Source organism: Phalangium opilio, unplaced genomic scaffold (genome assembly GCF_054372755.1).
Source record: "Phalangium opilio isolate 3A_F unplaced genomic scaffold, DU_Popi_V2 ptg000009l_1, whole genome shotgun sequence".
NCBI classification, from domain to species: Eukaryota; Metazoa; Arthropoda; class Arachnida; order Opiliones; family Phalangiidae; genus Phalangium; species Phalangium opilio.
Genome location: NW_028324146.1, coordinates 807,893 through 824,173, shown reverse-complemented (window position 1 = coordinate 824,173; position 16,281 = coordinate 807,893). Strand labels below are relative to the sequence as shown.

General features: G+C 41.5%; 77 non-coding genes across 77 annotated transcripts; all 77 read right to left on the bottom strand.

Annotated features, from left to right (window-relative positions):
• Positions 1-22: 22 nt before the first annotated feature.
• Positions 23-108, bottom strand: TRNAY-GUA (transfer RNA tyrosine (anticodon GUA)). The gene is given in 2 exon segments: positions 23-58; positions 72-108. It is a non-coding gene; the product is annotated as a tRNA-Tyr (tRNA).
• Positions 109-170: 62 nt separating this feature from the next.
• TRNAY-GUA (transfer RNA tyrosine (anticodon GUA)) lies at positions 171-256 on the bottom strand. Its single transcript is given in 2 exon segments — positions 171-206; positions 220-256. It is a non-coding gene; the product is annotated as a tRNA-Tyr (tRNA).
• A 62-nt stretch (positions 257-318) lies between these two features.
• TRNAY-GUA (transfer RNA tyrosine (anticodon GUA)) lies at positions 319-404 on the bottom strand. The gene is given in 2 exon segments: positions 319-354; positions 368-404. It is a non-coding gene; the product is annotated as a tRNA-Tyr (tRNA).
• A 62-nt stretch (positions 405-466) lies between these two features.
• TRNAY-GUA (transfer RNA tyrosine (anticodon GUA)) lies at positions 467-552 on the bottom strand. The gene is given in 2 exon segments: positions 467-502; positions 516-552. It is a non-coding gene; the product is annotated as a tRNA-Tyr (tRNA).
• A 62-nt stretch (positions 553-614) lies between these two features.
• On the bottom strand, positions 615-700 carry TRNAY-GUA (transfer RNA tyrosine (anticodon GUA)). The gene is given in 2 exon segments: positions 615-650; positions 664-700. It is a non-coding gene; the product is annotated as a tRNA-Tyr (tRNA).
• A 62-nt stretch (positions 701-762) lies between these two features.
• TRNAY-GUA (transfer RNA tyrosine (anticodon GUA)) lies at positions 763-848 on the bottom strand. Its single transcript is given in 2 exon segments — positions 763-798; positions 812-848. It is a non-coding gene; the product is annotated as a tRNA-Tyr (tRNA).
• A 62-nt stretch (positions 849-910) lies between these two features.
• Positions 911-996, bottom strand: TRNAY-GUA (transfer RNA tyrosine (anticodon GUA)). Its single transcript is given in 2 exon segments — positions 911-946; positions 960-996. It is a non-coding gene; the product is annotated as a tRNA-Tyr (tRNA).
• Positions 997-1,058: 62 nt separating this feature from the next.
• TRNAY-GUA (transfer RNA tyrosine (anticodon GUA)) lies at positions 1,059-1,144 on the bottom strand. The gene is given in 2 exon segments: positions 1,059-1,094; positions 1,108-1,144. It is a non-coding gene; the product is annotated as a tRNA-Tyr (tRNA).
• Positions 1,145-1,206: 62 nt separating this feature from the next.
• Positions 1,207-1,291, bottom strand: TRNAL-UAG (transfer RNA leucine (anticodon UAG)). Its single transcript is given in 2 exon segments — positions 1,207-1,242; positions 1,255-1,291. It is a non-coding gene; the product is annotated as a tRNA-Leu (tRNA).
• Positions 1,292-1,353: 62 nt separating this feature from the next.
• On the bottom strand, positions 1,354-1,439 carry TRNAY-GUA (transfer RNA tyrosine (anticodon GUA)). Its single transcript is given in 2 exon segments — positions 1,354-1,389; positions 1,403-1,439. It is a non-coding gene; the product is annotated as a tRNA-Tyr (tRNA).
• A 62-nt stretch (positions 1,440-1,501) lies between these two features.
• On the bottom strand, positions 1,502-1,602 carry TRNAY-GUA (transfer RNA tyrosine (anticodon GUA)). Its single transcript has 2 exons — positions 1,566-1,602; positions 1,502-1,537 (listed from the first exon to the last, which is right to left on the bottom strand). It is a non-coding gene; the product is annotated as a tRNA-Tyr (tRNA).
• Positions 1,603-1,664: 62 nt separating this feature from the next.
• TRNAY-GUA (transfer RNA tyrosine (anticodon GUA)) lies at positions 1,665-1,750 on the bottom strand. The gene is given in 2 exon segments: positions 1,665-1,700; positions 1,714-1,750. It is a non-coding gene; the product is annotated as a tRNA-Tyr (tRNA).
• Positions 1,751-1,812: 62 nt separating this feature from the next.
• TRNAY-GUA (transfer RNA tyrosine (anticodon GUA)) lies at positions 1,813-1,898 on the bottom strand. Its single transcript is given in 2 exon segments — positions 1,813-1,848; positions 1,862-1,898. It is a non-coding gene; the product is annotated as a tRNA-Tyr (tRNA).
• A 62-nt stretch (positions 1,899-1,960) lies between these two features.
• Positions 1,961-2,046, bottom strand: TRNAY-GUA (transfer RNA tyrosine (anticodon GUA)). The gene is given in 2 exon segments: positions 1,961-1,996; positions 2,010-2,046. It is a non-coding gene; the product is annotated as a tRNA-Tyr (tRNA).
• Positions 2,047-2,108: 62 nt separating this feature from the next.
• On the bottom strand, positions 2,109-2,194 carry TRNAY-GUA (transfer RNA tyrosine (anticodon GUA)). The gene is given in 2 exon segments: positions 2,109-2,144; positions 2,158-2,194. It is a non-coding gene; the product is annotated as a tRNA-Tyr (tRNA).
• A 62-nt stretch (positions 2,195-2,256) lies between these two features.
• TRNAY-GUA (transfer RNA tyrosine (anticodon GUA)) lies at positions 2,257-2,342 on the bottom strand. Its single transcript is given in 2 exon segments — positions 2,257-2,292; positions 2,306-2,342. It is a non-coding gene; the product is annotated as a tRNA-Tyr (tRNA).
• A 62-nt stretch (positions 2,343-2,404) lies between these two features.
• TRNAY-GUA (transfer RNA tyrosine (anticodon GUA)) lies at positions 2,405-2,490 on the bottom strand. Its single transcript is given in 2 exon segments — positions 2,405-2,440; positions 2,454-2,490. It is a non-coding gene; the product is annotated as a tRNA-Tyr (tRNA).
• Positions 2,491-2,552: 62 nt separating this feature from the next.
• TRNAY-GUA (transfer RNA tyrosine (anticodon GUA)) lies at positions 2,553-2,638 on the bottom strand. Its single transcript is given in 2 exon segments — positions 2,553-2,588; positions 2,602-2,638. It is a non-coding gene; the product is annotated as a tRNA-Tyr (tRNA).
• A 62-nt stretch (positions 2,639-2,700) lies between these two features.
• TRNAY-GUA (transfer RNA tyrosine (anticodon GUA)) lies at positions 2,701-2,786 on the bottom strand. The gene is given in 2 exon segments: positions 2,701-2,736; positions 2,750-2,786. It is a non-coding gene; the product is annotated as a tRNA-Tyr (tRNA).
• A 3,853-nt stretch (positions 2,787-6,639) lies between these two features.
• On the bottom strand, positions 6,640-6,725 carry TRNAY-GUA (transfer RNA tyrosine (anticodon GUA)). The gene is given in 2 exon segments: positions 6,640-6,675; positions 6,689-6,725. It is a non-coding gene; the product is annotated as a tRNA-Tyr (tRNA).
• Positions 6,726-6,787: 62 nt separating this feature from the next.
• Positions 6,788-6,888, bottom strand: TRNAY-GUA (transfer RNA tyrosine (anticodon GUA)). The gene is made up of 2 exons: positions 6,852-6,888; positions 6,788-6,823 (listed from the first exon to the last, which is right to left on the bottom strand). It is a non-coding gene; the product is annotated as a tRNA-Tyr (tRNA).
• A 62-nt stretch (positions 6,889-6,950) lies between these two features.
• Positions 6,951-7,036, bottom strand: TRNAY-GUA (transfer RNA tyrosine (anticodon GUA)). The gene is given in 2 exon segments: positions 6,951-6,986; positions 7,000-7,036. It is a non-coding gene; the product is annotated as a tRNA-Tyr (tRNA).
• Positions 7,037-7,098: 62 nt separating this feature from the next.
• Positions 7,099-7,184, bottom strand: TRNAY-GUA (transfer RNA tyrosine (anticodon GUA)). The gene is given in 2 exon segments: positions 7,099-7,134; positions 7,148-7,184. It is a non-coding gene; the product is annotated as a tRNA-Tyr (tRNA).
• Positions 7,185-7,246: 62 nt separating this feature from the next.
• TRNAY-GUA (transfer RNA tyrosine (anticodon GUA)) lies at positions 7,247-7,332 on the bottom strand. The gene is given in 2 exon segments: positions 7,247-7,282; positions 7,296-7,332. It is a non-coding gene; the product is annotated as a tRNA-Tyr (tRNA).
• A 62-nt stretch (positions 7,333-7,394) lies between these two features.
• Positions 7,395-7,480, bottom strand: TRNAY-GUA (transfer RNA tyrosine (anticodon GUA)). Its single transcript is given in 2 exon segments — positions 7,395-7,430; positions 7,444-7,480. It is a non-coding gene; the product is annotated as a tRNA-Tyr (tRNA).
• A 62-nt stretch (positions 7,481-7,542) lies between these two features.
• Positions 7,543-7,643, bottom strand: TRNAY-GUA (transfer RNA tyrosine (anticodon GUA)). The gene is made up of 2 exons: positions 7,607-7,643; positions 7,543-7,578 (listed from the first exon to the last, which is right to left on the bottom strand). It is a non-coding gene; the product is annotated as a tRNA-Tyr (tRNA).
• A 62-nt stretch (positions 7,644-7,705) lies between these two features.
• TRNAL-UAG (transfer RNA leucine (anticodon UAG)) lies at positions 7,706-7,790 on the bottom strand. The gene is given in 2 exon segments: positions 7,706-7,741; positions 7,754-7,790. It is a non-coding gene; the product is annotated as a tRNA-Leu (tRNA).
• Positions 7,791-7,852: 62 nt separating this feature from the next.
• On the bottom strand, positions 7,853-7,938 carry TRNAY-GUA (transfer RNA tyrosine (anticodon GUA)). The gene is given in 2 exon segments: positions 7,853-7,888; positions 7,902-7,938. It is a non-coding gene; the product is annotated as a tRNA-Tyr (tRNA).
• A 210-nt stretch (positions 7,939-8,148) lies between these two features.
• Positions 8,149-8,234, bottom strand: TRNAY-GUA (transfer RNA tyrosine (anticodon GUA)). The gene is given in 2 exon segments: positions 8,149-8,184; positions 8,198-8,234. It is a non-coding gene; the product is annotated as a tRNA-Tyr (tRNA).
• Positions 8,235-8,296: 62 nt separating this feature from the next.
• On the bottom strand, positions 8,297-8,382 carry TRNAY-GUA (transfer RNA tyrosine (anticodon GUA)). The gene is given in 2 exon segments: positions 8,297-8,332; positions 8,346-8,382. It is a non-coding gene; the product is annotated as a tRNA-Tyr (tRNA).
• A 62-nt stretch (positions 8,383-8,444) lies between these two features.
• TRNAY-GUA (transfer RNA tyrosine (anticodon GUA)) lies at positions 8,445-8,530 on the bottom strand. Its single transcript is given in 2 exon segments — positions 8,445-8,480; positions 8,494-8,530. It is a non-coding gene; the product is annotated as a tRNA-Tyr (tRNA).
• A 62-nt stretch (positions 8,531-8,592) lies between these two features.
• Positions 8,593-8,678, bottom strand: TRNAY-GUA (transfer RNA tyrosine (anticodon GUA)). Its single transcript is given in 2 exon segments — positions 8,593-8,628; positions 8,642-8,678. It is a non-coding gene; the product is annotated as a tRNA-Tyr (tRNA).
• Positions 8,679-8,740: 62 nt separating this feature from the next.
• TRNAY-GUA (transfer RNA tyrosine (anticodon GUA)) lies at positions 8,741-8,826 on the bottom strand. Its single transcript is given in 2 exon segments — positions 8,741-8,776; positions 8,790-8,826. It is a non-coding gene; the product is annotated as a tRNA-Tyr (tRNA).
• Positions 8,827-8,888: 62 nt separating this feature from the next.
• Positions 8,889-8,973, bottom strand: TRNAL-UAG (transfer RNA leucine (anticodon UAG)). Its single transcript is given in 2 exon segments — positions 8,889-8,924; positions 8,937-8,973. It is a non-coding gene; the product is annotated as a tRNA-Leu (tRNA).
• Positions 8,974-9,035: 62 nt separating this feature from the next.
• TRNAY-GUA (transfer RNA tyrosine (anticodon GUA)) lies at positions 9,036-9,121 on the bottom strand. The gene is given in 2 exon segments: positions 9,036-9,071; positions 9,085-9,121. It is a non-coding gene; the product is annotated as a tRNA-Tyr (tRNA).
• A 210-nt stretch (positions 9,122-9,331) lies between these two features.
• On the bottom strand, positions 9,332-9,417 carry TRNAY-GUA (transfer RNA tyrosine (anticodon GUA)). The gene is given in 2 exon segments: positions 9,332-9,367; positions 9,381-9,417. It is a non-coding gene; the product is annotated as a tRNA-Tyr (tRNA).
• Positions 9,418-9,479: 62 nt separating this feature from the next.
• On the bottom strand, positions 9,480-9,565 carry TRNAY-GUA (transfer RNA tyrosine (anticodon GUA)). Its single transcript is given in 2 exon segments — positions 9,480-9,515; positions 9,529-9,565. It is a non-coding gene; the product is annotated as a tRNA-Tyr (tRNA).
• A 62-nt stretch (positions 9,566-9,627) lies between these two features.
• Positions 9,628-9,713, bottom strand: TRNAY-GUA (transfer RNA tyrosine (anticodon GUA)). The gene is given in 2 exon segments: positions 9,628-9,663; positions 9,677-9,713. It is a non-coding gene; the product is annotated as a tRNA-Tyr (tRNA).
• A 62-nt stretch (positions 9,714-9,775) lies between these two features.
• On the bottom strand, positions 9,776-9,861 carry TRNAY-GUA (transfer RNA tyrosine (anticodon GUA)). The gene is given in 2 exon segments: positions 9,776-9,811; positions 9,825-9,861. It is a non-coding gene; the product is annotated as a tRNA-Tyr (tRNA).
• Positions 9,862-9,923: 62 nt separating this feature from the next.
• TRNAY-GUA (transfer RNA tyrosine (anticodon GUA)) lies at positions 9,924-10,024 on the bottom strand. Its single transcript has 2 exons — positions 9,988-10,024; positions 9,924-9,959 (listed from the first exon to the last, which is right to left on the bottom strand). It is a non-coding gene; the product is annotated as a tRNA-Tyr (tRNA).
• Positions 10,025-10,086: 62 nt separating this feature from the next.
• TRNAL-UAG (transfer RNA leucine (anticodon UAG)) lies at positions 10,087-10,171 on the bottom strand. Its single transcript is given in 2 exon segments — positions 10,087-10,122; positions 10,135-10,171. It is a non-coding gene; the product is annotated as a tRNA-Leu (tRNA).
• A 62-nt stretch (positions 10,172-10,233) lies between these two features.
• TRNAY-GUA (transfer RNA tyrosine (anticodon GUA)) lies at positions 10,234-10,319 on the bottom strand. The gene is given in 2 exon segments: positions 10,234-10,269; positions 10,283-10,319. It is a non-coding gene; the product is annotated as a tRNA-Tyr (tRNA).
• A 210-nt stretch (positions 10,320-10,529) lies between these two features.
• Positions 10,530-10,615, bottom strand: TRNAY-GUA (transfer RNA tyrosine (anticodon GUA)). Its single transcript is given in 2 exon segments — positions 10,530-10,565; positions 10,579-10,615. It is a non-coding gene; the product is annotated as a tRNA-Tyr (tRNA).
• A 62-nt stretch (positions 10,616-10,677) lies between these two features.
• Positions 10,678-10,763, bottom strand: TRNAY-GUA (transfer RNA tyrosine (anticodon GUA)). The gene is given in 2 exon segments: positions 10,678-10,713; positions 10,727-10,763. It is a non-coding gene; the product is annotated as a tRNA-Tyr (tRNA).
• A 62-nt stretch (positions 10,764-10,825) lies between these two features.
• Positions 10,826-10,926, bottom strand: TRNAY-GUA (transfer RNA tyrosine (anticodon GUA)). The gene is made up of 2 exons: positions 10,890-10,926; positions 10,826-10,861 (listed from the first exon to the last, which is right to left on the bottom strand). It is a non-coding gene; the product is annotated as a tRNA-Tyr (tRNA).
• A 62-nt stretch (positions 10,927-10,988) lies between these two features.
• TRNAL-UAG (transfer RNA leucine (anticodon UAG)) lies at positions 10,989-11,073 on the bottom strand. The gene is given in 2 exon segments: positions 10,989-11,024; positions 11,037-11,073. It is a non-coding gene; the product is annotated as a tRNA-Leu (tRNA).
• Positions 11,074-11,135: 62 nt separating this feature from the next.
• Positions 11,136-11,221, bottom strand: TRNAY-GUA (transfer RNA tyrosine (anticodon GUA)). Its single transcript is given in 2 exon segments — positions 11,136-11,171; positions 11,185-11,221. It is a non-coding gene; the product is annotated as a tRNA-Tyr (tRNA).
• A 210-nt stretch (positions 11,222-11,431) lies between these two features.
• On the bottom strand, positions 11,432-11,517 carry TRNAY-GUA (transfer RNA tyrosine (anticodon GUA)). Its single transcript is given in 2 exon segments — positions 11,432-11,467; positions 11,481-11,517. It is a non-coding gene; the product is annotated as a tRNA-Tyr (tRNA).
• Positions 11,518-11,579: 62 nt separating this feature from the next.
• Positions 11,580-11,665, bottom strand: TRNAY-GUA (transfer RNA tyrosine (anticodon GUA)). Its single transcript is given in 2 exon segments — positions 11,580-11,615; positions 11,629-11,665. It is a non-coding gene; the product is annotated as a tRNA-Tyr (tRNA).
• Positions 11,666-11,727: 62 nt separating this feature from the next.
• Positions 11,728-11,813, bottom strand: TRNAY-GUA (transfer RNA tyrosine (anticodon GUA)). The gene is given in 2 exon segments: positions 11,728-11,763; positions 11,777-11,813. It is a non-coding gene; the product is annotated as a tRNA-Tyr (tRNA).
• A 62-nt stretch (positions 11,814-11,875) lies between these two features.
• On the bottom strand, positions 11,876-11,961 carry TRNAY-GUA (transfer RNA tyrosine (anticodon GUA)). The gene is given in 2 exon segments: positions 11,876-11,911; positions 11,925-11,961. It is a non-coding gene; the product is annotated as a tRNA-Tyr (tRNA).
• Positions 11,962-12,023: 62 nt separating this feature from the next.
• On the bottom strand, positions 12,024-12,109 carry TRNAY-GUA (transfer RNA tyrosine (anticodon GUA)). The gene is given in 2 exon segments: positions 12,024-12,059; positions 12,073-12,109. It is a non-coding gene; the product is annotated as a tRNA-Tyr (tRNA).
• A 62-nt stretch (positions 12,110-12,171) lies between these two features.
• Positions 12,172-12,257, bottom strand: TRNAY-GUA (transfer RNA tyrosine (anticodon GUA)). The gene is given in 2 exon segments: positions 12,172-12,207; positions 12,221-12,257. It is a non-coding gene; the product is annotated as a tRNA-Tyr (tRNA).
• A 62-nt stretch (positions 12,258-12,319) lies between these two features.
• On the bottom strand, positions 12,320-12,405 carry TRNAY-GUA (transfer RNA tyrosine (anticodon GUA)). The gene is given in 2 exon segments: positions 12,320-12,355; positions 12,369-12,405. It is a non-coding gene; the product is annotated as a tRNA-Tyr (tRNA).
• Positions 12,406-12,467: 62 nt separating this feature from the next.
• On the bottom strand, positions 12,468-12,553 carry TRNAY-GUA (transfer RNA tyrosine (anticodon GUA)). The gene is given in 2 exon segments: positions 12,468-12,503; positions 12,517-12,553. It is a non-coding gene; the product is annotated as a tRNA-Tyr (tRNA).
• A 62-nt stretch (positions 12,554-12,615) lies between these two features.
• On the bottom strand, positions 12,616-12,701 carry TRNAY-GUA (transfer RNA tyrosine (anticodon GUA)). Its single transcript is given in 2 exon segments — positions 12,616-12,651; positions 12,665-12,701. It is a non-coding gene; the product is annotated as a tRNA-Tyr (tRNA).
• Positions 12,702-12,763: 62 nt separating this feature from the next.
• TRNAY-GUA (transfer RNA tyrosine (anticodon GUA)) lies at positions 12,764-12,849 on the bottom strand. The gene is given in 2 exon segments: positions 12,764-12,799; positions 12,813-12,849. It is a non-coding gene; the product is annotated as a tRNA-Tyr (tRNA).
• Positions 12,850-12,911: 62 nt separating this feature from the next.
• Positions 12,912-12,997, bottom strand: TRNAY-GUA (transfer RNA tyrosine (anticodon GUA)). Its single transcript is given in 2 exon segments — positions 12,912-12,947; positions 12,961-12,997. It is a non-coding gene; the product is annotated as a tRNA-Tyr (tRNA).
• Positions 12,998-13,059: 62 nt separating this feature from the next.
• Positions 13,060-13,145, bottom strand: TRNAY-GUA (transfer RNA tyrosine (anticodon GUA)). Its single transcript is given in 2 exon segments — positions 13,060-13,095; positions 13,109-13,145. It is a non-coding gene; the product is annotated as a tRNA-Tyr (tRNA).
• A 62-nt stretch (positions 13,146-13,207) lies between these two features.
• TRNAL-UAG (transfer RNA leucine (anticodon UAG)) lies at positions 13,208-13,292 on the bottom strand. Its single transcript is given in 2 exon segments — positions 13,208-13,243; positions 13,256-13,292. It is a non-coding gene; the product is annotated as a tRNA-Leu (tRNA).
• A 62-nt stretch (positions 13,293-13,354) lies between these two features.
• Positions 13,355-13,440, bottom strand: TRNAY-GUA (transfer RNA tyrosine (anticodon GUA)). The gene is given in 2 exon segments: positions 13,355-13,390; positions 13,404-13,440. It is a non-coding gene; the product is annotated as a tRNA-Tyr (tRNA).
• A 62-nt stretch (positions 13,441-13,502) lies between these two features.
• Positions 13,503-13,588, bottom strand: TRNAY-GUA (transfer RNA tyrosine (anticodon GUA)). The gene is given in 2 exon segments: positions 13,503-13,538; positions 13,552-13,588. It is a non-coding gene; the product is annotated as a tRNA-Tyr (tRNA).
• A 62-nt stretch (positions 13,589-13,650) lies between these two features.
• TRNAY-GUA (transfer RNA tyrosine (anticodon GUA)) lies at positions 13,651-13,736 on the bottom strand. Its single transcript is given in 2 exon segments — positions 13,651-13,686; positions 13,700-13,736. It is a non-coding gene; the product is annotated as a tRNA-Tyr (tRNA).
• A 62-nt stretch (positions 13,737-13,798) lies between these two features.
• Positions 13,799-13,884, bottom strand: TRNAY-GUA (transfer RNA tyrosine (anticodon GUA)). Its single transcript is given in 2 exon segments — positions 13,799-13,834; positions 13,848-13,884. It is a non-coding gene; the product is annotated as a tRNA-Tyr (tRNA).
• A 62-nt stretch (positions 13,885-13,946) lies between these two features.
• TRNAY-GUA (transfer RNA tyrosine (anticodon GUA)) lies at positions 13,947-14,032 on the bottom strand. Its single transcript is given in 2 exon segments — positions 13,947-13,982; positions 13,996-14,032. It is a non-coding gene; the product is annotated as a tRNA-Tyr (tRNA).
• A 357-nt stretch (positions 14,033-14,389) lies between these two features.
• TRNAY-GUA (transfer RNA tyrosine (anticodon GUA)) lies at positions 14,390-14,475 on the bottom strand. Its single transcript is given in 2 exon segments — positions 14,390-14,425; positions 14,439-14,475. It is a non-coding gene; the product is annotated as a tRNA-Tyr (tRNA).
• A 62-nt stretch (positions 14,476-14,537) lies between these two features.
• TRNAY-GUA (transfer RNA tyrosine (anticodon GUA)) lies at positions 14,538-14,623 on the bottom strand. The gene is given in 2 exon segments: positions 14,538-14,573; positions 14,587-14,623. It is a non-coding gene; the product is annotated as a tRNA-Tyr (tRNA).
• A 62-nt stretch (positions 14,624-14,685) lies between these two features.
• TRNAY-GUA (transfer RNA tyrosine (anticodon GUA)) lies at positions 14,686-14,771 on the bottom strand. The gene is given in 2 exon segments: positions 14,686-14,721; positions 14,735-14,771. It is a non-coding gene; the product is annotated as a tRNA-Tyr (tRNA).
• Positions 14,772-14,833: 62 nt separating this feature from the next.
• On the bottom strand, positions 14,834-14,918 carry TRNAL-UAG (transfer RNA leucine (anticodon UAG)). Its single transcript is given in 2 exon segments — positions 14,834-14,869; positions 14,882-14,918. It is a non-coding gene; the product is annotated as a tRNA-Leu (tRNA).
• A 62-nt stretch (positions 14,919-14,980) lies between these two features.
• TRNAY-GUA (transfer RNA tyrosine (anticodon GUA)) lies at positions 14,981-15,066 on the bottom strand. The gene is given in 2 exon segments: positions 14,981-15,016; positions 15,030-15,066. It is a non-coding gene; the product is annotated as a tRNA-Tyr (tRNA).
• Positions 15,067-15,128: 62 nt separating this feature from the next.
• TRNAY-GUA (transfer RNA tyrosine (anticodon GUA)) lies at positions 15,129-15,214 on the bottom strand. The gene is given in 2 exon segments: positions 15,129-15,164; positions 15,178-15,214. It is a non-coding gene; the product is annotated as a tRNA-Tyr (tRNA).
• A 62-nt stretch (positions 15,215-15,276) lies between these two features.
• On the bottom strand, positions 15,277-15,362 carry TRNAY-GUA (transfer RNA tyrosine (anticodon GUA)). The gene is given in 2 exon segments: positions 15,277-15,312; positions 15,326-15,362. It is a non-coding gene; the product is annotated as a tRNA-Tyr (tRNA).
• Positions 15,363-15,424: 62 nt separating this feature from the next.
• TRNAY-GUA (transfer RNA tyrosine (anticodon GUA)) lies at positions 15,425-15,510 on the bottom strand. Its single transcript is given in 2 exon segments — positions 15,425-15,460; positions 15,474-15,510. It is a non-coding gene; the product is annotated as a tRNA-Tyr (tRNA).
• A 62-nt stretch (positions 15,511-15,572) lies between these two features.
• TRNAY-GUA (transfer RNA tyrosine (anticodon GUA)) lies at positions 15,573-15,658 on the bottom strand. Its single transcript is given in 2 exon segments — positions 15,573-15,608; positions 15,622-15,658. It is a non-coding gene; the product is annotated as a tRNA-Tyr (tRNA).
• A 62-nt stretch (positions 15,659-15,720) lies between these two features.
• TRNAY-GUA (transfer RNA tyrosine (anticodon GUA)) lies at positions 15,721-15,806 on the bottom strand. The gene is given in 2 exon segments: positions 15,721-15,756; positions 15,770-15,806. It is a non-coding gene; the product is annotated as a tRNA-Tyr (tRNA).
• Positions 15,807-16,016: 210 nt separating this feature from the next.
• Positions 16,017-16,102, bottom strand: TRNAY-GUA (transfer RNA tyrosine (anticodon GUA)). The gene is given in 2 exon segments: positions 16,017-16,052; positions 16,066-16,102. It is a non-coding gene; the product is annotated as a tRNA-Tyr (tRNA).
• Positions 16,103-16,164: 62 nt separating this feature from the next.
• TRNAY-GUA (transfer RNA tyrosine (anticodon GUA)) lies at positions 16,165-16,250 on the bottom strand. The gene is given in 2 exon segments: positions 16,165-16,200; positions 16,214-16,250. It is a non-coding gene; the product is annotated as a tRNA-Tyr (tRNA).
• Between the last annotated feature and the right edge of the window lie 31 nt (positions 16,251-16,281).

Here is a 16,281-nt window from a genome sequence, read left to right as displayed (position 1 = left end):
GATATAAAATGCAAATAAATCTTCCGTCGAGCCGGATTTGAACCAGCGACCTATGGATTACAATTGTCACTCTACAGTCCACCGCTCTACCAACTGAGCTATCGACGGCTGATTGCTGGGTTTCATTCAAGGATTAAGAATAAAATGAGATATAAAATGCAAATAAATCTTCCGTCGAGCCGGATTTGAACCAGCGACCTATGGGTTACAATTATCACTCTACAGTCCACCGCTATACCAACTGAGCTATCGACGGCTGATTGCTGGGTTTCATTCAAGGATTAAGAATAAAATGAGATATAAAATGCAAATAAATCTTCCGTCGAGCCGGATTTGAACCAGCGACCTATGGATTACAATTTTCACTCTACAGTCCACCGCTCTACCAACTGAGCTATCGACGGCTGATTGCTGGGTTTCATTCAAGGATTAAGAATAAAATGAGATATCAAATTCAAATAAATCTTCCGTCGAGCCGGATTTGAACCAGCGACCTATGGATTACAATTGTCACTCTACAGTCCACCGCTCTACCAACTGCGCTATCGACGGCTGTTTGCGGGGTTTCATTCAAGGATTAAGAATAAAATTAGATATAAAATGCAAATAAATCTTCCGTCGAACCGGATTTGAACCAGCGACCTATGGATTACAATTGTCACTCTACAGTCCACCGCTCTACCAACTGAGCTATCGACGGCTGATTCCTGGGTTTCATTCAAGGATTAAGAATAAAATGAGATATAAAATGCAAATAAATCTTCCCTCGAGCCGGATTTGAACCAGCGACCTATGGATTACAATTGTCACTCTACAGTCCACCGCTCTACCAACTGAGCTATCGACGGCTGATTGCTGGGTTTCATTCAAGGATTAAGAATAAAATGAGATATGAAATGTCAATAACTCTTCCGTCGAGCCGGATTTGAACCAGCGACCTATGGATTACAATTGTCACTCTACAGTCCACCGCTCTACCAACTGAGCTATCGACGGCTGATTGCTGGGTATCATTCAAGGATTAAGAATAAAATGAGATATGAAATGCAAATAAATCTTCCGTCGAGCCGGATTTGAACCAGCGACCTATGGATTACAATTGTCACTCTACAGTCCACCGCTCTACCAACTGAGCTATCGACGGCTGATTGCTGGGTTTCATTCAAGGATTAAGAATAAAATGAGATATAAAATGCAAATAAATCTTCCGTCGAGCCGGATTTGAACCAGCGACCTATGGATTACAATTGTCACTCTACGTCCACCCCTCTACCAACTGAGCTATCAACGGCTGATTGCTGGGTTTCATTCAAGGATTAAGAATAAAGTGAGATATAAAATGCAAACAAATCTTCCGTCGAGCCGGATTTGAAGCAGCGACCTATGGATTACAATTGTCACTCTACAGTCCACCGCTCTACCAACTGAGCTATCGACGGCTGATTGCTGGGTTTCATTCAAGGATTAAGAATAAAATGAGATATAAAATGCAAACAAATCTTCCGTCGAGCCGGATTTGAACCAGCGACCTATGGATTACAATTGTCACTCTACAGTCCACCGCTCTACAGTCCACCGCTCTACCAACTGAGCTATCGACGGCTGTTTGCTGGGTTTCATTCAAGGATTAAGAATAAAATGAGATATAAAATGCAAATAAATCTTCCGTCGAGCCGGATTTGAACCAGCGACCTATGGATTACAATTGTCACTCTACAGTCCACCGCTCTACCAACTGCGCTATCGACGGCTGTTTGCGGGGTTTCATTCAAGGATTAAGAATAAAATTAGATATAAAATGCAAATAAATCTTCCGTCGAACCGGATTTGAACCAGCGACCTATGGATTACAATTGTCACTCTACAGTCCACCGCTCTACCAACTGAGCTATCGACGGCTGATTCCTGGGTTTCATTCAAGGATTAAGAATAAAATGAGATATAAAATGCAAATAAATCTTCCCTCGAGCCGGATTTGAACCAGCGACCTATGGATTACAATTGTCACTCTACAGTCCACCGCTCTACCAACTGAGCTATCGACGGCTGATTGCTGGGTTTCATTCAAGGATTAAGAATAAAATGAGATATGAAATGTCAATAACTCTTCCGTCGAGCCGGATTTGAACCAGCGACCTATGGATTACAATTGTCACTCTACAGTCCACCGCTCTACCAACTGAGCTATCGACGGCTGATTGCTGGGTATCATTCAAGGATTAAGAATAAAATGAGATATGAAATGCAAATAAATCTTCCGTCGAGCCGGATTTGAACCAGCGACCTATGGATTACAATTGTCACTCTACAGTCCACCGCTCTACCAACTGAGTTATCGACGGCTGATTGCTGGGTTTCATTCAAGGATTAAGAATAAAATGAGATATAAAATGCAAATAAATCTTCCGTCGACCCGGATTTGAACCAGCGACCTATGGATTACAATTGTCACTCTACAGTCCACCGCTCTACCAACTGAGCTATCGACGGCTGATTGCTGGGTTTCATTCAAGGATTAAGAATAAAATGAGATATAAAATGCAAATAAATCTTCCGTCGAGCCGGATTTGAACCAGCGACCTATGGATTACAATTGTCACTCTACAGTCCACCGCTCTACCAACTGATCTATCGACGGCTGATTGCTGGGTCGCATTCAAGGATTAAGAATAAAATGAGATATAAAATGCAAAGAAATCTTCCGTCGAGCCGGATTTGAACCAGCGACCTATGGATTACAATTGTCACTCTACAGTCCACCGCTCTACCAACTGAGCTATCGACGGCTGATTGCTGGGTCGCATTCAAGGATTAAGAATAAAATGAGATATAAAACGCAAATAAATCTTCCGTCGAGCCGGATTTGAACCAGCGACCTATGGATTACAATTGTCACTCTACGTCCACCCCTCTACCAACTGAGCGAATTTATTTCGGGTTTTCGTTGAGGGCAGTCGCAACATTTTTCTCTCTCTATGATTATCGTTATCTAACTTATCTTATCAATATGACGAAACGCGGTACCGGTCTCTTCGGAGTGTGTATTGCGTTAATGTTTATTTTACCGTTTTTTTGCCTCAAAGGCTCAGTTAATTCTCTTGCGTGTGAACGTGCTATTCCTGCGTTTCGCATTTCGGCTACGTCGCATTGTTTTGATGTCGTTACTTTCAATGGCCATCAATTTGTTAAGAGTAAACCTTTGACTATTAAGCCTCTATGCAGCCAGTGCAGTAAGTTAACTTTTGTCTCCATTATTCTGATTTTATCGGGCGATATTGAGGTGAATCCGGGACCTACTCTTAAGAGTCGTTGTAAAGTCTGCCTCAAGTCTTTTCGTAAGCCTCAGAAACGTTTTCGCTGCAGTGTGTGTGATCTCGACTTTCACGTCAAGTGTGTTTATTCGAATGTTTTAAAAAAATCTCTTCATCTTGAGGACTCTGGCTTCGTGTGTTTGAATTGTGGTTTACCAAGTTTGAATGACTCTTTTTTCACTGAATTTACCTCTGGCGATAAAGATAAGAGGTCTCTCAATACTAACGCTGACAGAAGTACAAAGAGATCAAGATCGCTGATCTCTTTTCATGTGGCGAATGTAAGAAGTTTAAAAAATAAATTTCTCGACTTATCAGTTTTTGTGGAACGGAACTTACCCGATGTTATTGGACTTACTGAGACATGGCTTAGTGCGGCTATTTCTAGTACTGAGTTCTTTACTGAAGACTATGTAGTGTTTCGTAATGATCGTGAAACTAGGGGTGGTGGAGTTCTTTTGGCTATTAGCCAAAATCTCTCGCCTGTCGAGACTGTCATTGATAATGAACTATATAAGACTGCCTCTGGCAAACGTCTTGAAGTCGTTTTTTCGTCCGCTAAATGCGACTCAAGATCAATTCTCTTTGGTTGCGTTTATGTCCCCCCTCCGGTTACCCAAGACTACATATTGAGTTTATGTTCTCTACTCAGTGAGATAACAGATATTATTAACAGTCATGATATCTTTGTCTTGTTCGGTGACTTCAACATGGCATGCCTTGGTGTTAATAGACCTGTCCCAGATAGTCTACCTTCGTTGGACTTTTATGAATGCGTATCCAATCTCGGTCTAACCCAAGTTGTCTCTGATAGCACTAGACTTGGCAATACTCTTGACTTGGTTTACATTAATGAACGTCGCTTCATTAAGGAAGTTAAAACAATCGATAATCTTCCTGGTTGCGATCATGATGCGGTGACTGGTCTAATCGCTTGTGAACGTGCAACGCCAAGAAGCTCATCCACGGAAGTTCTACAGTTGAGTCGCGCTGATGTGAAGGGCTTGAATGGCCTGATAGAGCATGCTCCGTGGCATTTAGCGTTTAGCGAGGACATTAATCAAACATGGGACTTTTGGTTACAATTGTTTTGGTCTTGTTTTAAGGACAGTGTTCCTTCAAGGACGGTATACTCAAAGAGATTTCGGAAGCCATGGATTTCTGGTGATATTGTTCACCTTGCTAATGTCAAAAGAACTTTATACAAACTTTTTAAGTCTAAGCCAACTGAGGCTAACAGAGCTAAATACAGACGGTCCTGTAATTTGATAAAAGCTAAAACTCGCTCTAAATTTAATGATTACGTGAATGACTTGTCCTCTAAGATTAAGGACAAACCAGATAAGTTTTGGAAGTTTGTCGCTCGCAAAACTAGAATACCTATACCGAACTTTATGAATATTGATAATACCCCTGTCACTGACGCTTCTTCGATTGCGACAATGTTTAACTCTTTTTTTCAATCTTGCTTCAATAAGTCTGACTCAATCCCTCTTAATGTTGCTTCATTGCCTAATCCGACTAGGGACCCAGATCTCGTTTTTACTCCCGGTTCCGTTGCTGCTGCTATAGCACGCTTAAAGTCCAGTTCTTCGTCTGGGCCCGATGGGGTTTCTACTAAAATGATTAAACTCTGCGCTACGAGCATATCTAAACCCTTGTCAGAATTTTTTAACTACTCTTATAGATTAGGTAAACTACCTGATGCCTGGAAGAAGGTCAATGTAGTACCCCTTTATAAAGGTGGTTCTTTGAGTCGTTCAGAGCTGGAATCTTATCGACCAATATCACTTTCTTCCGTCTTTTGTAAAGTAATGGAATCTATTATTTGTGAGAATCTCCTCGTGTTTTGCTCAAAAAATAATGTTCTTCCCGAGCGTCAGTTTGGTTTCCGTAAAGGATTTAGCTGTACAACTCAGCTTGTACAAGCTTTCCACTCTTGGGCTCTCACCCTTGACACCATTAATCCTCCTGACGTACACGTAGTAATTTTTGATTGGAAGAAAGCCTTTGACTCTGTACCCCATGATCGTCTCGTCTCTAAGTTACAGGCTCTAGGTATCGGTGGTAATTCCTTGCTCTGGGTCTCGGATTTTTTGAGGGATAGAATGCAGAGGGTTGTCTATCAGGGTCAATCCTCGAGTTTTCTTCCTGTTACTTCTGGGGTACCTCAGGGCTCTATTTTGGGACCACTACTTTTCAACTTATACGCTCATGATCTTCCGATGAGCATATCTGCACAAAGCACTCTCTGGCAATATGCAGATGATTCCTTTTTATCTCGTGCTATTAGGACACTGCAGGATTCCGTAACTCTTCAGAGTGACATTGACGCAATCTTTGAATGGGGTTTGCTTAATTTGCTTAATTTAAATATTAAAAAGTGTTCTTTCATAATTTTTACGAGGCGTCGCAATGTACTAAATTATGATTATAAGATTAATGATTTTTCTTTGCCTCGTGTTTTCAAGTGTAAATTGCTTGGTATAATATTCTCAAGTGACCTTAAGTGGTCTAACCATGTTATTTATATAACCGCTAAGGCCCGTCGCATAGCTGGTTTGATTCGTAGAACGTTTGGACGTTCGAAAGCGTCGCTTATATCTTTTAATGCTCTGGTTATTCCATTGCTACAATATGGTGTAGAGGTCTGGTCACCTTATTTAAAGAAAGATATAGATTCTATCGAGAGGGTTTTGCGTTATTTTACATCCTTTTACCTTGGTCAACCTTACATAAATTTTCCAATGAATCGCAATCGTGTAAGATTGGATTATAGTACTCGTTTGAAACAATTGAATTTTTTGCCAATGTATTTGTTAAGTCAAAAAGCTGGTTTAATTTTTTTGTTTAGAATCATTAACGGATGCTATTATTTTCCCCTTTTAGACTATATTAGTATTAACGAGAGGCATGAATGCTTAACTTTTTATATTTCTAAATGTAGATGTGATGCTTTTTTACACTCATTTTTTAATCGTGTTATTAGACAATGGAATGCGCTTCCTTTTAACATTAGATGTTCTATGACAATTTATACTTTTAAAAATGAACTTGATTGTTATCTCAAACAAAAGCGGTACCATGTTTAAAAATTGTTCTTTTTGTTTTAATTTAATTTATTCTAATTTAATTTTTGTATGTCTTGTCTTGGCAACCAGTGCGATAATGGGACTTGTCCTTAATCTGGTTGCCTTCAGTGGAATTTATTTTTTTACTGAAAAATAAACATTATTATTATTATTATTATTATTAGCTATCGACGGCTGATTGCTGGGTTTCATTCAAGGATTAAGAATAAAGTGAGATATAAAATGCAAACAAATCTTCCGTCGAGCCGGATTTGAAGCAGCGACCTATGGATTACAATTGTCACTCTACAGTCCACCGCTCTACCAACTGAGCTATCGACGGCTGATTGCTGGGTTTCATTCAAGGATTAAGAATAAAATGAGATATAAAATGCAAACAAATCTTCCGTCGAGCCGGATTTGAACCAGCGACCTATGGATTACAATTGTCACTCTACAGTCCACCGCTCTACAGTCCACCGCTCTACCAACTGAGCTATCGACGGCTGTTTGCTGGGTTTCATTCAAGGATTAAGAATAAAATGAGATATAAAATGCAAATAAATCTTCCGTCGAGCCGGATTTGAACCAGCGACCTATGGATTACAATTGTCACTCTACAGTCCACCGCTCTACCAACTGAGCTATCGACGGCTGATTGCTGGGTTTCATTCAAGGATTAAGAATAAAATGAGATATAAAATGCAAATAAATCTTCCGTCGAGCCGGATTTGAACCAGCGACCTATGGGTTACAATTATCACTCTACAGTCCACCGCTATACCAACTGAGCTATCGACGGCTGATTGCTGGGTTTCATTCAAGGATTAAGAATAAAATGAGATATAAAATGCAAACAAATCTTCCGTCGAGCCGGATTTGAACCAGCGACCTATGGATTACAATTGTCACTCTACAGTCCACCGCTCTACCAACTGAGCTATCGACGGCTGATTGCCGGGTTTCATTCAAGGATTAAGAATAAAATGAGATATAAAATGCAAATAAATCTTCCGTCGAGCCGGATTTGAACCAGCGACCTATGGATTACAATTGTCACTCTACAGTCCACCGCTCTACCAACTGCGCTATCGACGGCTGTTTGCGGGGTTTCATTCAAGGATTAAGAATAAAATTAGATATAAAATGCAAATAAATCTTCCGTCGAACCGGATTTGAACCAGCGACCTATGGATTACAATTGTCACTCTACAGTCAACCGCTCTACAGTCCACCGCTCTACCAACTGAGCTATCGACGGCTGATTGCTGGGTCGCATTCAAGGATTAAGAATAAAATGAGATATAAAACGCAAATAAATCTTCCGTCGAGCCGGATTTGAACCAGCGACCTATGGATTACAATTGTCACTCTACGTCCACCCCTCTACCAACTGAGCTATCGACGGCTGATTGCTGGGTTTCATTCAAGGATTAAGAATAAAGTGAGATATAAAATGCAAACAAATCTTCCGTCGAGCCGGATTTGAAGCAGCGACCTATGGATTACAATTGTCACTCTACAGTCCACCGCTCTACCAACTGAGCTATCGACGGCTGATTGCTGGGTTTCATTCAAGGATTAAGAATAAAATGAGATATAAAATGCAAACAAATCTTCCGTCGAGCCGGATTTGAACCAGCGACCTATGGATTACAATTGTCACTCTAAAGTCCACCGCTCTACCAACTGAGCTATCGACGGCTGATTGCTGGGTTTCATTCAAGGATTAAGAATAAAATGAGATATAAAATGCAAATAAATCTTCCGTCGAGCCGGATTTGAACCAGCGACCTATGGATTACAATTGTCACTCTACAGTCCACCGCTCTACCAACTGAGCTATCGACGGCTGATTGCTGGGTTTCATTCAAGGATTAAGAATAAAATGAGATATAAAATGCAAATAAATCTTCCGTCGAGCCGGATTTGAACCAGCGACCTATGGGTTACAATTATCACTCTACAGTCCACCGCTATACCAACTGAGCTATCGACGGCTGATTGCTGGGTTTCATTCAAGGATTAAGAATAAAATGAGATATAAAATGCAAACAAATCTTCCGTCGAGCCGGATTTGAACCAGCGACCTATGGATTACAATTGTCACTCTACAGTCCACCGCTCTACCAACTGAGCTATCGACGGCTGATTGCCGGGTTTCATTCAAGGATTAAGAATAAAATGAGATATAAAATGCAAATAAATCTTCCGTCGAGCCGGATTTGAACCAGCGACCTATGGATTACAATTGTCACTCTACAGTCCACCGCTCTACCAACTGCGCTATCGACGGCTGTTTGCGGGGTTTCATTCAAGGATTAAGAATAAAATTAGATATAAAATGCAAATAAATCTTCCGTCGAACCGGATTTGAACCAGCGACCTATGGATTACAATTGTCACTCTACAGTCCACCGCTCTACCAACTGAGCTATCGACGGCTGATTCCTGGGTTTCATTCAAGGATTAAGAATAAAATGAGATATAAAATGCAAATAAATCTTCCCTCGAGCCGGATTTGAACCAGCGACCTATGGATTACAATTGTCACTCTACGTCCACCCCTCTACCAACTGAGCTATCGACGGCTGATTGCTGGGTTTCATTCAAGGATTAAGAATAAAGTGAGATATAAAATGCAAACAAATCTTCCGTCGAGCCGGATTTGAAGCAGCGACCTATGGATTACAATTGTCACTCTACAGTCCACCGCTCTACCAACTGAGCTATCGACGGCTGATTGCTGGGTTTCATTCAAGGATTAAGAATAAAATGAGATATAAAATGCAAACAAATCTTCCGTCGAGCCGGATTTGAACCAGCGACCTATGGATTACAATTGTCACTCTAAAGTCCACCGCTCTACCAATTGAGCTATCGACGGCTGTTTGCTGGGTTTCATTCAAGGATTAAGAATAAAATGAGATATAAAATGCAAATAAATCTTCCGTCGAGCCGGATTTGAACCAGCGACCTATGGATTACAATTGTCACTCTACAGTCCACCGCTCTACCAACTGAGCTATCGACGGCTGATTGCTGGGTTTCATTCAAGGATTAAGAATAAAATGAGATATAAAATGCAAATAAATCTTCCGTCGAGCCGGATTTGAACCAGCGACCTATGGGTTACAATTATCACTCTACAGTCCACCGCTATACCAACTGAGCTATCGACGGCTGATTGCTGGGTTTCATTCAAGGATTAAGAATAAAATGAGATATAAAATGCAAACAAATCTTCCGTCGAGCCGGATTTGAACCAGCGACCTATGGATTACAATTGTCACTCTACAGTCCACCGCTCTACCAACTGAGCTATCGACGGCTGATTGCCGGGTTTCATTCAAGGATTAAGAATAAAATGAGATATAAAATGCAAATAAATCTTCCGTCGAGCCGGATTTGAACCAGCGACCTATGGATTACAATTGTCACTCTACAGTCCACCGCTCTACCAACTGCGCTATCGACGGCTGTTTGCGGGGTTTCATTCAAGGATTAAGAATAAAATTAGATATAAAATGCAAATAAATCTTCCGTCGAACCGGATTTGAACCAGCGACCTATGGATTACAATTGTCACTCTACAGTCAACCGCTCTACAGTCCACCGCTCTACCAACTGAGCTATCGACGGCTGATTGCTGGGTCGCATTCAAGGATTAAGAATAAAATGAGATATAAAACGCAAATAAATCTTCCGTCGAGCCGGATTTGAACCAGCGACCTATGGATTACAATTGTCACTCTACGTCCACCCCTCTACCAACTGAGCTATCGACGGCTGATTGCTGGGTTTCATTCAAGGATTAAGAATAAAGTGAGATATAAAATGCAAACAAATCTTCCGTCGAGCCGGATTTGAAGCAGCGACCTATGGATTACAATTGTCACTCTACAGTCCACCGCTCTACCAACTGAGCTATCGACGGCTGATTGCTGGGTTTCATTCAAGGATTAAGAATAAAATGAGATATAAAATGCAAACAAATCTTCCGTCGAGCCGGATTTGAACCAGCGACCTATGGATTACAATTGTCACTCTAAAGTCCACCGCTCTACCAACTGAGCTATCGACGGCTGATTGCTGGGTTTCATTCAAGGATTAAGAATAAAATGAGATATAAAATGCAAATAAATCTTCCGTCGAGCCGGATTTGAACCAGCGACCTATGGATTACAATTGTCACTCTACAGTCCACCGCTCTACCAACTGAGCTATCGACGGCTGATTGCCGGGTTTCATTCAAGGATTAAGAATAAAATGAGATATAAAATGCAAATAAATCTTCCGTCGAGCCGGATTTGAACCAGCGACCTATGGATTACAATTGTCACTCTACAGTCCACCGCTCTACCAACTGCGCTATCGACGGCTGTTTGCGGGGTTTCATTCAAGGATTAAGAATAAAATTAGATATAAAATGCAAATAAATCTTCCGTCGAACCGGATTTGAACCAGCGACCTATGGATTACAATTGTCACTCTACAGTCAACCGCTCTACAGTCCACCGCTCTACCAACTGAGCTATCGACGGCTGATTGCTGGGTCGCATTCAAGGATTAAGAATAAAATGAGATATAAAACGCAAATAAATCTTCCGTCGAGCCGGATTTGAACCAGCGACCTATGGATTACAATTGTCACTCTACGTCCACCCCTCTACCAACTGAGCTATCGACGGCTGATTGCTGGGTTTCATTCAAGGATTAAGAATAAAGTGAGATATAAAATGCAAACAAATCTTCCGTCGAGCCGGATTTGAAGCAGCGACCTATGGATTACAATTGTCACTCTACAGTCCACCGCTCTACCAACTGAGCTATCGACGGCTGATTGCTGGGTTTCATTCAAGGATTAAGAATAAAATGAGATATAAAATGCAAACAAATCTTCCGTCGAGCCGGATTTGAACCAGCGACCTATGGATTACAATTGTCACTCTAAAGTCCACCGCTCTACCAACTGAGCTATCGACGGCTGATTGCTGGGTTTCATTCAAGGATTAAGAATAAAATGAGATATAAAATGCAAATAAATCTTCCGTCGAGCCGGATTTGAACCAGCGACCTATGGATTACAATTGTCACTCTACAGTCCACCGCTCTACCAACTGAGCTATCGACGGCTGATTGCTGGGTTTCATTCAAGGATTAAGAATAAAATGAGATATAAAATGCAAATAAATCTTCCGTCGAGCCGGATTTGAACCAGCGACCTATGGGTTACAATTATCACTCTACAGTCCACCGCTATACCAACTGAGCTATCGACGGCTGATTGCTGGGTTTCATTCAAGGATTAAGAATAAAATGAGATATAAAATGCAAACAAATCTTCCGTCGAGCCGGATTTGAACCAGCGACCTATGGATTACAATTGTCACTCTACAGTCCACCGCTCTACCAACTGCGCTATCGACGGCTGTTTGCGGGGTTTCATTCAAGGATTAAGAATAAAATGAGATATAAAATGCAAATAAATCTTCCGTCGAGCCGGATTTGAACCAGCGACCTATGGATTACAATTGTCACTCTACAGTCCACCGCTCTACCAACTGCGCTATCGACGGCTGTTTGCGGGGTTTCATTCAAGGATTAAGAATAAAATTAGATATAAAATGCAAATAAATCTTCCGTCGAACCGGATTTGAACCAGCGACCTATGGATTACAATTGTCACTCTACAGTCCACCGCTCTACCAACTGCGCTATCGACGGCTGTTTGCCGGGTTTCATTCAAGGATTAAGAATAAAATGAGATATAAAATGCAAATAAATCTTCCGTCGAGCCGGATTTGAACCAGCGACCTATGGATTACAATTGTCACTCTACAGTCCACCGCTCTACCAACTGCGCTATCGACGGCTGTTTGCGGGGTTTCATTCAAGGATTAAGAATAAAATTAGATATAAAATGCAAATAAATCTTCCGTCGAACCGGATTTGAACCAGCGACCTATGGATTACAATTGTCACTCTACAGTCCACCGCTCTACCAACTGAGCTATCGACGGCTGATTCCTGGGTTTCATTCAAGGATTAAGAATAAAATGAGATATAAAATGCAAATAAATCTTCCCTCGAGCCGGATTTGAACCAGCGACCTATGGATTACAATTGTCACTCTACAGTCCACCGCTCTACCAACTGAGCTATCGACGGCTGATTGCTGGGTTTCATTCAAGGATTAAGAATAAAATGAGATATGAAATGTCAATAACTCTTCCGTCGAGCCGGATTTGAACCAGCGACCTATGGATTACAATTGTCACTCTACAGTCCACCGCTCTACCAACTGAGCTATCGACGGCTGATTGCTGGGTTTCATTCAAGGATTAAGAATAAAATGAGATATAGAATGCAAATAAATCTTCCGTCGACCCGGATTTGAACCAGCGACCTATGGATTACAATTGTCACTCTACAGTCCACCGCTCTACCAACTGAGCTATCGACGGCTGATTGCTGGGTTTCATTCAAGGATTAAGAATAAAATGAGATATAAAATGCAAATAAATCTTCCGTCGAGCCGGATTTGAACCAGCGACCTATGGATTACAATTGTCACTCTACAGTCCACCGCTCTACCAACTGATCTATCGACGGCTGATTGCTGGGTCGCATTCAAGGATTAAGAATAAAATGAGATATAAAATGCAAAGAAATCTTCCGTCGAGCCGGATTTGAACCAGCGACCTATGGATTACAATTGTCACTCTACAGTCCACCGCTCTACCAACTGAGCTATCGACGGCTGATTGCTGGGTCGCATTCAAGGATTAAGAATAAAATGAGATATAAAACGCAAATAAATCTTCCGTCGAGCCGGATTTGAACCAGCGACCTATGGATTACAATTGTCACTCTACGTCCACCCCTCTACCAACTGAGCTATCGACGGCTTATTGCTGGGTTTCATTCAAGGATTAAGAATAAAGTGAGATATAAAATGCAAACAAATCTTCCGTCGAGCCGGATTTGAAGCAGCGACCTATGGATTACAATTGTCACTCTACAGTCCACCGCTCTACCAACTGAGCTATCGACGGCTGATTGCTGGGTTTCATTCAAGGATTAAGAATAAAATGAGATATAAAATGCAAACAAATCTTCCGTCGAGCCGGATTTGAACCAGCGACCTATGGATTACAATTGTCACTCTACAGTCCACCGCTCTACCAACTGAGCTATCGACGGTTGATTGCTGGGTTTCATTCAAGGATTAAGAATAAAATGAGATATAAAATGCAAATAAATCTTCCGTCGAGCCGGATTTGAACCAGCGACCTATGGATTACAATTGTCACTCTACAGTCCACCGCTCTACCAACTGAGCTATCGACGGCTGATTGCTGGGTATCATTCAAGGATTAAGAATAAAATGAGTTATGAAATGCAAATAAATCTTCCGTCGAGCCGGATTTGAACCAGCGACCTATGGATTACAATTGTCACTCTACAGTCCACCGCTCTACCAACTGAGTTATCGACGGCTGATTGCTGGGTTTCATTCAAGGATTAAGAATAAAATGAGATATAAAATGCAAATAAATCTTCCCTCGAGCCGGATTTGAACCAGCGACCTATGGATTACAATTGTCACTCTACAGTCCACCGCTCTACCAACTGAGCTATCGACGGCTGATTGCTGGGTTTCATTCAAGGATTAAGAATAAAATGAGATATAAAATGCAAATTAATCTTCCGTCGAGCCGGATTTGAACCATCGACCTATGGATTACAATTGTCACTCTACGTCCACCCCTCTACCAACTGAGCTATCGACGGCTGTTTGCTGGGTTTCATTCAAGGATTAAGAATAAAATGAGATATGAAATGCAAATAAATCTTCCGTCGAGCCGGATTTGAACCAGCGACCTATGGATTACAATTGTCACTCTAAGGTCCACCGCTCTACCAACTGAGCTATCGACGGCTGATTGCTGGGTTTCATTCAAGGATTAAGAATAAAATGAGATATAAAATGCAAATAAATCTTCCGTCGACCCGGATTTGAACCAGCGACCTATGGATTACAATTGTCACTCTACAGTCCACCGCTCTACCAACTGAGCTATCGACGGCTGATTGCTGGGTTTCATTCAAGGATTAAGAATAAAATGAGATATAAAATGCAAACAAATCTTCCGTCGAGCCGGATTTGAACCAGCGACCTATGGATTACAATTGTCACTCTACAGTCCACCGCTCTACCAACTGATCTATCGACGGCTGATTGCTGGGTCGCATTCAAGGATTAAGAATAAAATGAGATATAAAATGCAAAGAAATCTTCCGTCGAGCCGGATTTGAACCAGCGACCTATGGATTACAATTGTCACTCTACAGTCCACCGCTCTACCAACTGAGCTATCGACGGCTGATTGCTGGGTCGCATTCAAGGATTAAGAATAAAATGAGACATAAAACGCAAATAAATCTTCCGTCGAGCCGGATTTGAACCAGCGACCTATGGATTATAATTGTCACTCTACGTCCACCCCTCTACCAACTGAGCTATCGACGGCTGATTGCTGGGTTTCATTCAAGGATTAAGAATAAAGTGAGATATAAAATGCAAATAAATCTTCCGTCGAGCCGGATTTGAAGCAGCGACCTATGGATTACAATTGTCACTCTACAGTCCACCGCTCTACCAACTGAGCTATCGACGGCTGATTGCTGGGTTTCATTCAAGGATTAAGAATAAAATGAGATATAAAATGCAAATAAATATTCCGTCGAGCCGGATTGGAACCAGCGACCTATGGATTACAATTGTCACTCTACAGTCCACCGCTCTACCAACTGAGCTATCGACGGCTGATTGCTGGGTTTCATTCAAGGATTAAGAATAAAATGAGATATAAAATGCAAACAAATCTTCCGTCGAGCCGGATTTGAACCAGCGACCTATGGATTACAATTGTCACTCTACAGTCCACCGCTCTACCAACTGAGCTATCGACGGCTGTTTGCTGGGTTTCATTCAAGGATTAAGAATAAAATGAGATATGAAATGCAAATAAATCTTCCGTCGAGCCGGATTTGAACCAGCGACCTATGGATTACAATTGTCACTCTACAGTCCACCGCTCTACCAACTGAGCTATCGACGGCTGATTGCTGGGTTTCATTCAAGGATTAAGAATAAAATGAGATATAAAATGCAAATAAATCTTCCGTCGACCCGGATTTGAACCAGCGACCTATGGATTACAATTGTCACTCTACAGTCCACCGCTCTACCAACTGAGCTATCGACGGCTGATTGCTGGGTTTCATTCAAGGATTAAGAATAAAATGAGATATAAAATGCAAATAAATCTTCCGTCGAGCCGGATTTGAACCAGCGACCTATGGATTACAATTGTCACTCTACAGTCCACCGCTCTACCAACTGAGCTATCGACGGCTGATTGCTGGGTTTCATTCAAGGATTAAGAATAAAATGAGATATAAAATGCAAATAAATCTTCCGTCGAGCCGGATTTAAACCAGCGACCTATGGATTACAATTGTCACTCTAAAGTCCACCGCTCTACCAACTGAGCTATCGACGGCTGATTGCTGGGTTTCATTCAAGGATTAAGAATAAAATGAGATATAAAATGCAAATAAATCTTCCGTCGAGCCGGATTTGAACCAGCGACCTATGGATTACAATTGTCACTCTACAGTCTACCGCTCTACCAACTGATCTATCGACGGCTGATTGCTGGGTCGCATTCAAGGATTAAGAATAAAATGAGATATAAAATGCAAAGAAATCTTCCGTCGAGCCGGATTTGAACCAGCGACCTATGGATTACAATTGTCACTCTACAGTCCACCGCTCTACCAACTGAGCTATCGACGGCTGATTGCTGGGTCGCATTCAAGGATTAAGA